Here is a 6,372-nt window from a genome sequence, read left to right on the forward strand (position 1 = left end):
TTCAAAAAATGAGCACGTGGTAAATGTCACAGCCGGCCGGTGTGGCCGAGCGGTTCGAGGTGCTTCAGTCTGCAACCGCGTCACCGCTACAGTCGCAGATTCGAATCCTGCCTCGGGCATGGATGTGTGTGATGTGCTTAGCTTATTTAGGTTTAAGTAGTTCTACGTTCTAGGGGACTGATGACCTCAGATGTTAACTTCCATAGTGCTCAGAGCCATTTTAACCATTTTCACATGTCACAACATGCAGATAGAAAGTCGTGAGCTCAAAATCCCTCGGTGTCTTATTCTTTTAAATTGTATTTCGTGTGTTTGCCAATGATGTTTGATGGAACCTCACTCTTCACTGTCGATCCCACCTGTAATAGCAAAAACTCCATGAACTGTTCTGTCATACAGCTTGTGTCTGTGTCAAGATCAGAACAGTCGATAGTAGGAGTTCTTCATGCTCAAATTAATGCAACAAACGTCAAATTACTGATTAATGCTGCGTTTTCACTGGAACATCATCATTTCATTAATAGATAATTCTTATGCAATATTGTTACTAGTTATGATGAGTTATGATGCTCTCATGTTAACGTCTCAAGATGAAATTATTAGCTGTGTCCTAACACAAGGCATATATTCGAACAAAGGGCAGTCTCAACATAATATTTTGTTTCGGTAGCTCAAAAACCGTGTTGTGCTCTATGAACCCCTCCCAAGTAATATACTTATCACAGGTGGCATTTGTTGCCAACAACTAACAAACCTTTTGTAACAGTGTAAAGAAAGAACTACAAAACTGCATCACATGTTACTGCTATAAGGTAATACACTCCAATGGTTTCATAAACCAAATTATCCATGAGTTGAAATTAAAAGTTATTCTTTACGCATTTACTTGTCTTATACCCTCAAATGTTTAATTCACGCTGCAAGAAAGTTGTTTCACTAGTAAACGATAATGTTTCGTTTATGTTGTGGGGAACCTGCTCCATTCTACCTTTGCCTGTACTACAGGAATGAATTTTCACGCGCTTGATGCCTCACTAGTTGCAGCACCGGCATTTTCGGCCTACATTTCCTCGCATTGCGTTTGGTTTTCTGCACAGTTGCCTTCCTCGACTGGAATGTTTCTTTAATAGCTTAATAAGTCCCGCCGTTTATGTTCTAGTCTTGCAGACCAGTGCTGTGTCGTCGATTCATTCCTCTCTTTTGGAAGCAGTGGCAATGATAGCGACCTCAAGAAAAATATTTGTAAGTCCATAACTTAAAAAAAGGACGCTGACAGTATCAATACAGATTCTGAAGAAATGTGAGTCACGTTTGGTGATGAACTTGTCAGTGCGCTTAAGACAGATAAAAAAACATTATGGTGACACTTATTGAAGTATGATGGTTAGTTTGCAGTCAGTGCATTAGAGTGTTCGACCCTCTAGCCCCTAAACCTAATTATGAAAACGCAAATAAACCTTTTGGTATTCTGACGTATAAGCCTCTAGGTACTGTGACCCTCTGGAGCCGCATTCTTGAAACAGAATCTGTTGTCACTTCTCAGCCATCTCAAAGAACAAATCGATTGTCGTTCTCCCTGCTAGCAGTATTAATGAATCTTGTCAATATTGCAGGATATCTTTGACAACTCCGTGAAAGACGAGTCACTTCCTGGATGGCACAGAACTATCCCGCTATATTCACTTGATCTATTCGTATAATTTTCATTGAATAACCTGAGTTATTTGGACATAAAGTGTGAAATAAAGTTATCACTTCATGATTTTGAGTCCACTAAAGTCGTTTCACATGGAAATTGCAACCAGTCTTGTCCTTCACGTTACGATTTTGCTGTCACAACTAGCACTAGGGCGAAAAATGAGAGATGAATTAAGCAGCTCGTCGTTAGTTTCGAGTTAACTTGGTCGTCTCTGAAGTAAAGTCTGTTTTGTCCCGCATTTCCAATCTCGCTGAAGGCCAGATTTTTTGTCAGTTTCGTGACAGCTATAGGTAACCAGATCGAAAAGCAATAAGGAAATATCATTTACTTTATTTATGAAGTCTATACTGAGCCGTGGTAAAAATTGCTGTTTTGAAGAGCGCGCCGCAGCACGTTGTGTGAAGCAGTCGTCCTCCGCTTCTGGCGGTGGCGCCGCTGTGGCAATCGCAGCTTTGGTGTCTCCCTCTGGTACAAAGGGGAAACGTTGGCTGTTCACATCCATTTAAGGGGCGCTATCAGCTCGGCAGTTGGTCAGTCGGAGTGAGTCTGGGTCAGTCACTCGTCACCAGTTGCTCGTCTGTCTCTCGTTCGCATTTGTGCGGCAGTTAGTGTCTGTCTGTCGTTCGGAGTGCTAGTATGTCTGTCGTTTGGATCAAACTTTAAAGCCGGCAGAATGAGAGTCTTGCCACTTCGCCAGTAACAGAACTCAGCTAGTGATCGCCCGGTCGGGGCTGAGTTCCTGCATCTGAGTCTGCGCGTTAGGCCGCCAGTCTGCTTGAGTTGCTCGGGCAACGGTCATTGGCGGTTGGATCGATCGGTTGGTCGATCGCGCACTGAGACATAAGATGACTTGTCCGCCTTGAGCGTCTGCGCATGTGAGTTCCCCATGTGAGTCCAGTGGGCCGCGCCGTATAGCGAGGGGTAGTGGCTTCGTGGTCGACACGAGAGCAACAGGAGTCAACCCACGACATCGGGCTGGCCGGTGCGAGCTGCGACGCCGTGAGACAGGAGATCGGCGCGCCTTTCTGCGTCCGTTGAAGCGGTTGGCAGCGGACGGTTCGGGAGAGCGTTGGGGGTGCTGCGTCAGGTCTTCGCCAGAAATCGCAGTTATTAGCAGTTAAGTGGTTGGAGATATGTTGTTTCATTTACTTGTTAAATTCTACTTGTTTTCTTGGTGAGATCACCAGCCGCTTTGTTTTGGAATCGTCCCACCATTCTTCTCCGTTTGCCCATCCGCGGGAATGTGGTTATTTATGAATTGGGTGGTCCGTTTTTGCCTTGTGGAGTAGGGGCGGGTTAGAGCAACCTGCGGTTTGGGTTGTTCAGTAATCTCCCTGTCAATCTGCCATACGTTAATAGCTGCCCCTGTCATGTTTGTCGGATTCGGTGTTAACGAATTTATTGCTTGAAGTGTAACGGCCGAATTCCTGAAATATGTTTTTATCTTGCCTATCATCTTCAGAAGCGGTATGTGTGTAATGTAAAGCATGTTTGTACATTTATGTAAGACTGCATTTCATGTTTTTTTATTTAAAAGGTCATTTTAATATATAAAGTTGCCACCCTTCCACCGTTCGAGTTTTTTTTTTTAAACGAAGTTGCACCTTCGCTGGTAAGTTAATTTTTTGATGTTAGTGTTTCATAGTTTATGTGCTTGCGTGAGTTGTTAAAATTTTTAGTTTAAAGTAATCTGGTTTGTTGTAGATTTGCACCACTGTAGTCTTTCAGAGTTTCTTGTGAGCGGTCGTGACTACGGCCGTGTGAAAAGGCAGCGGCAAGGTTCTCAGCCCGAAAGCTCATACTGTCAATATTTGTTCTTTCTGCCTCTGAATAAAATTGAAACTTGATACTTTGAGGGTGCTTTCTTATTATAATTTTAAATCTGTTTAAGAAAAAGGAGCTTTCAGGAATAAAATTTCCATTTGTTGAACGAAATTTAATTTGTTTTCATCAGTTACCCACTGGCAACTTCTTCCACGCTCGCGTAGTGTGCTTAAATGTGTTAATGTTCTTGATGAATCGGTAGTAAATCAGGTAAATTCTTAAGAAAAGGTTTTGAAAGTAAATTCACGGTTCATGTTCTACTAGAGAGTGACACGGGACAGCAAGTGAACTCAGACCTTTTCTAAGCCCAGTTACAGTAATATCTTGTTAATTCAACCCATTATAGAATCGTTCGTGTTAAAAATACCTTATTTTTAAATACAATAGACTTTATTAGTACAGTGCATAATATAATTAAAAAAACTAAACTAAACTCCTCCCGAACAGGCCCTGAAGGCCCAACGGTACCGACCGGCCGCCCTGTCATCCTCAGCCCACAGGCGTCACTGGATGCGGATATGGAGGGGCACGTGGTCAGCACACCGCTCTCCCCGCCGTATGTCAGTTTCAGAGACCGAATCGCTACTTCTCAATCAAGCAGCTCCTCAGTTTGCCTCACAAGGGCTGAGTGCACACCGCTTGCCAACAGCGCTCGGCAGACCGGATGCTGACCCATCCGAGTTCTAGCCCAGCCCGACAGCGCTTAACTTCGGTGATCTGAGGGGAACCGGTGTTACCGCTGCGGCAAGGCCGTTGGCGCATAATATAATAGAGTTTTCCATTATTTTACATCATAAAGAAATGTGTCACAACAAACTATTCTTTCACGGTATCTACGACAGTCTGACAACGCACAGGTATTTACCGATTTTACACGTGTATAATTCTACAGAATCTTAGTTAAAGATGTCGATAAGCTCTGTTTCAAAAGCATTTTCGTCCGGAAAGGTATTTTCGTAATGGTTTTTCGATAACGAGCGAGAATGGTAGCCATTTTGGGGCATAAGATCGGGAGAATACCCGTGTGAGTAACGACTTCTAAAACGAACCCCTGGACAGTTTTGTTTGTGAAATCATCAGAGAGCATTATCTGATAGCAAAACGTGATGCAGTTTTGGAGGTTTTTCTTTATTATACTGAGGCCAGAAGGAGTGTTACATGCTGGCAGCAAATACTAGCTGCATAGGCATGCTCCTGGGGAGGGTTTTGTAGTGTACAGCAGCCCTTTTGAGCCACCAGATGAAAAATATTATGTTCTCGCTGCCCTTTGCTCGAGTAATTTCTTCTTAAGAAGTTAACGTAAAGGCATCATATCTCATCGCTAGTTACAATATTACATAGGAATCATCTATGGTGAGCTGACTATGTTCAAACGAAAATGGAGCACTAATCATTGATTTGTGTTTCGTTGCATTAATTAGAAGATGCCGTGTTCCCATTTTCGGCTTTTAAACTTTACCTGTTGAATGTAAATATTGCACAACGTCTGAAAGGTTGGACTTCATCACATATATTTGTTATCGAAACGTGGAAAATCCTTCATGCCAGAAGCATGTTTCTCGAAACAAGGTCCGCAGCTCGTTAGTGACGTCTACCACTGTTTACCGTCATTGTTCTCGTCATTTTGTCTCAGCATATGTCTCATGACACCTCTTCAAGTTAATCGTTTGATGTTTCATTCTGCTTTTTTTAATTGCAAACAAAACACGTCGAGCTGCCGTGCTGCCATCTTTAGATCTCTAGCAGATACAGGTCCGTAACCTCTCACGAAGAATCACAGCACTTCGTCCGTACCTTTCAGCATCCTGCAGTGCTACCAGATCGTACATATGAATGGACTTAGAAGTCTGATGAGCAGTCAATTATATTGGCCACATTAAATGAACGACTTCGACTTAGTCTTTGCACTGACTGGCTGGCGGCCGGGTTTTATGTCCAAGACTGTACCTGTTGTCATGTGGCGTGGTCTATTAGAAGCTGCGCGTAGATGTACAGTGTGCAAGGCCTCTCGAAATCCGATTTGTCACTCCTGAGACAATAATGCCTTGTGCTGTGTCCTAAGATATGCATGTATATTCAGTGTGCAATACATGAGTCCACCTGGTCTACGTATGCAGTAGTTCCTTGCTGTCTTCGCTGTATATCCGTTGTTTTGTAGAATGGCACCAGCCCTAATCTGGAAATGTTCTAGGGAGCGAGTCAATAAGAAGTGCAATGCATTATTTAATTTAAGAGATTAATCACGTCTGCCATTTCCATGAAAAAATAACAGGGAAAGGAAATTAAAGCAACGGTAATAAATTAGAAGCATACTTTATAATAGAAACAGAAAGTAGCTAATTTGCTGCTCTTGTTATACTATACCCCTCTGTCTGCTTGGAAACCTTGGACATCTTATTATTAAAAAAAGAATTCTCCTGCCTCAATTTTCACCCTTTAGTAGTATTTATAATGGCCAAATAGTGGTATGATCCTCGATTACAGCAAGTTTTAAGCGTTGCTTTTGAGAAAAGCAGCGAATGGTGGATAGACTAAGTTTTTCTTCTCTTTACCTATTCATTTACTATTTTGATTACACATTTCGTGAAGCGTAAAGCCTTAGAAATGTTCCATCTTTGTTGACGGCCGCGTTTATTCAGAAACCGTTATTTTAACGACTTTAACAGCCAGGCTAAACTGGAGATGAAAAGAAACCGCAATAACTGAAAACTGGTTGTTTCAGCGATAAACGCCATTCCTATACCAAACTGAGACACTGCCATTGCTTGACGAGGTGTTGTCTGTATGTGGGTGTATGGTCAATTGCATTTGTTTTTATAAGCAAATGTTTTGAATGTAATTTTTCTTCT

The 6,372-nt window shown here is 42.4% G+C and overlaps 1 pseudogene; it reads right to left on the reverse strand.

Moving 5' to 3' along the window:
* Positions 1–4,163: 4,163 nt before the first annotated feature.
* LOC126104943 (5S ribosomal RNA) lies at positions 4,164–4,281 on the reverse strand (annotated as a pseudogene).
* Positions 4,282–6,372: the final 2,091 nt, after the last annotated feature.

This window comes from Schistocerca cancellata, chromosome 1 (assembly GCF_023864275.1).
Source record: "Schistocerca cancellata isolate TAMUIC-IGC-003103 chromosome 1, iqSchCanc2.1, whole genome shotgun sequence".
In the NCBI taxonomy this organism is placed as follows: Eukaryota; Metazoa; Arthropoda; class Insecta; order Orthoptera; family Acrididae; genus Schistocerca; species Schistocerca cancellata.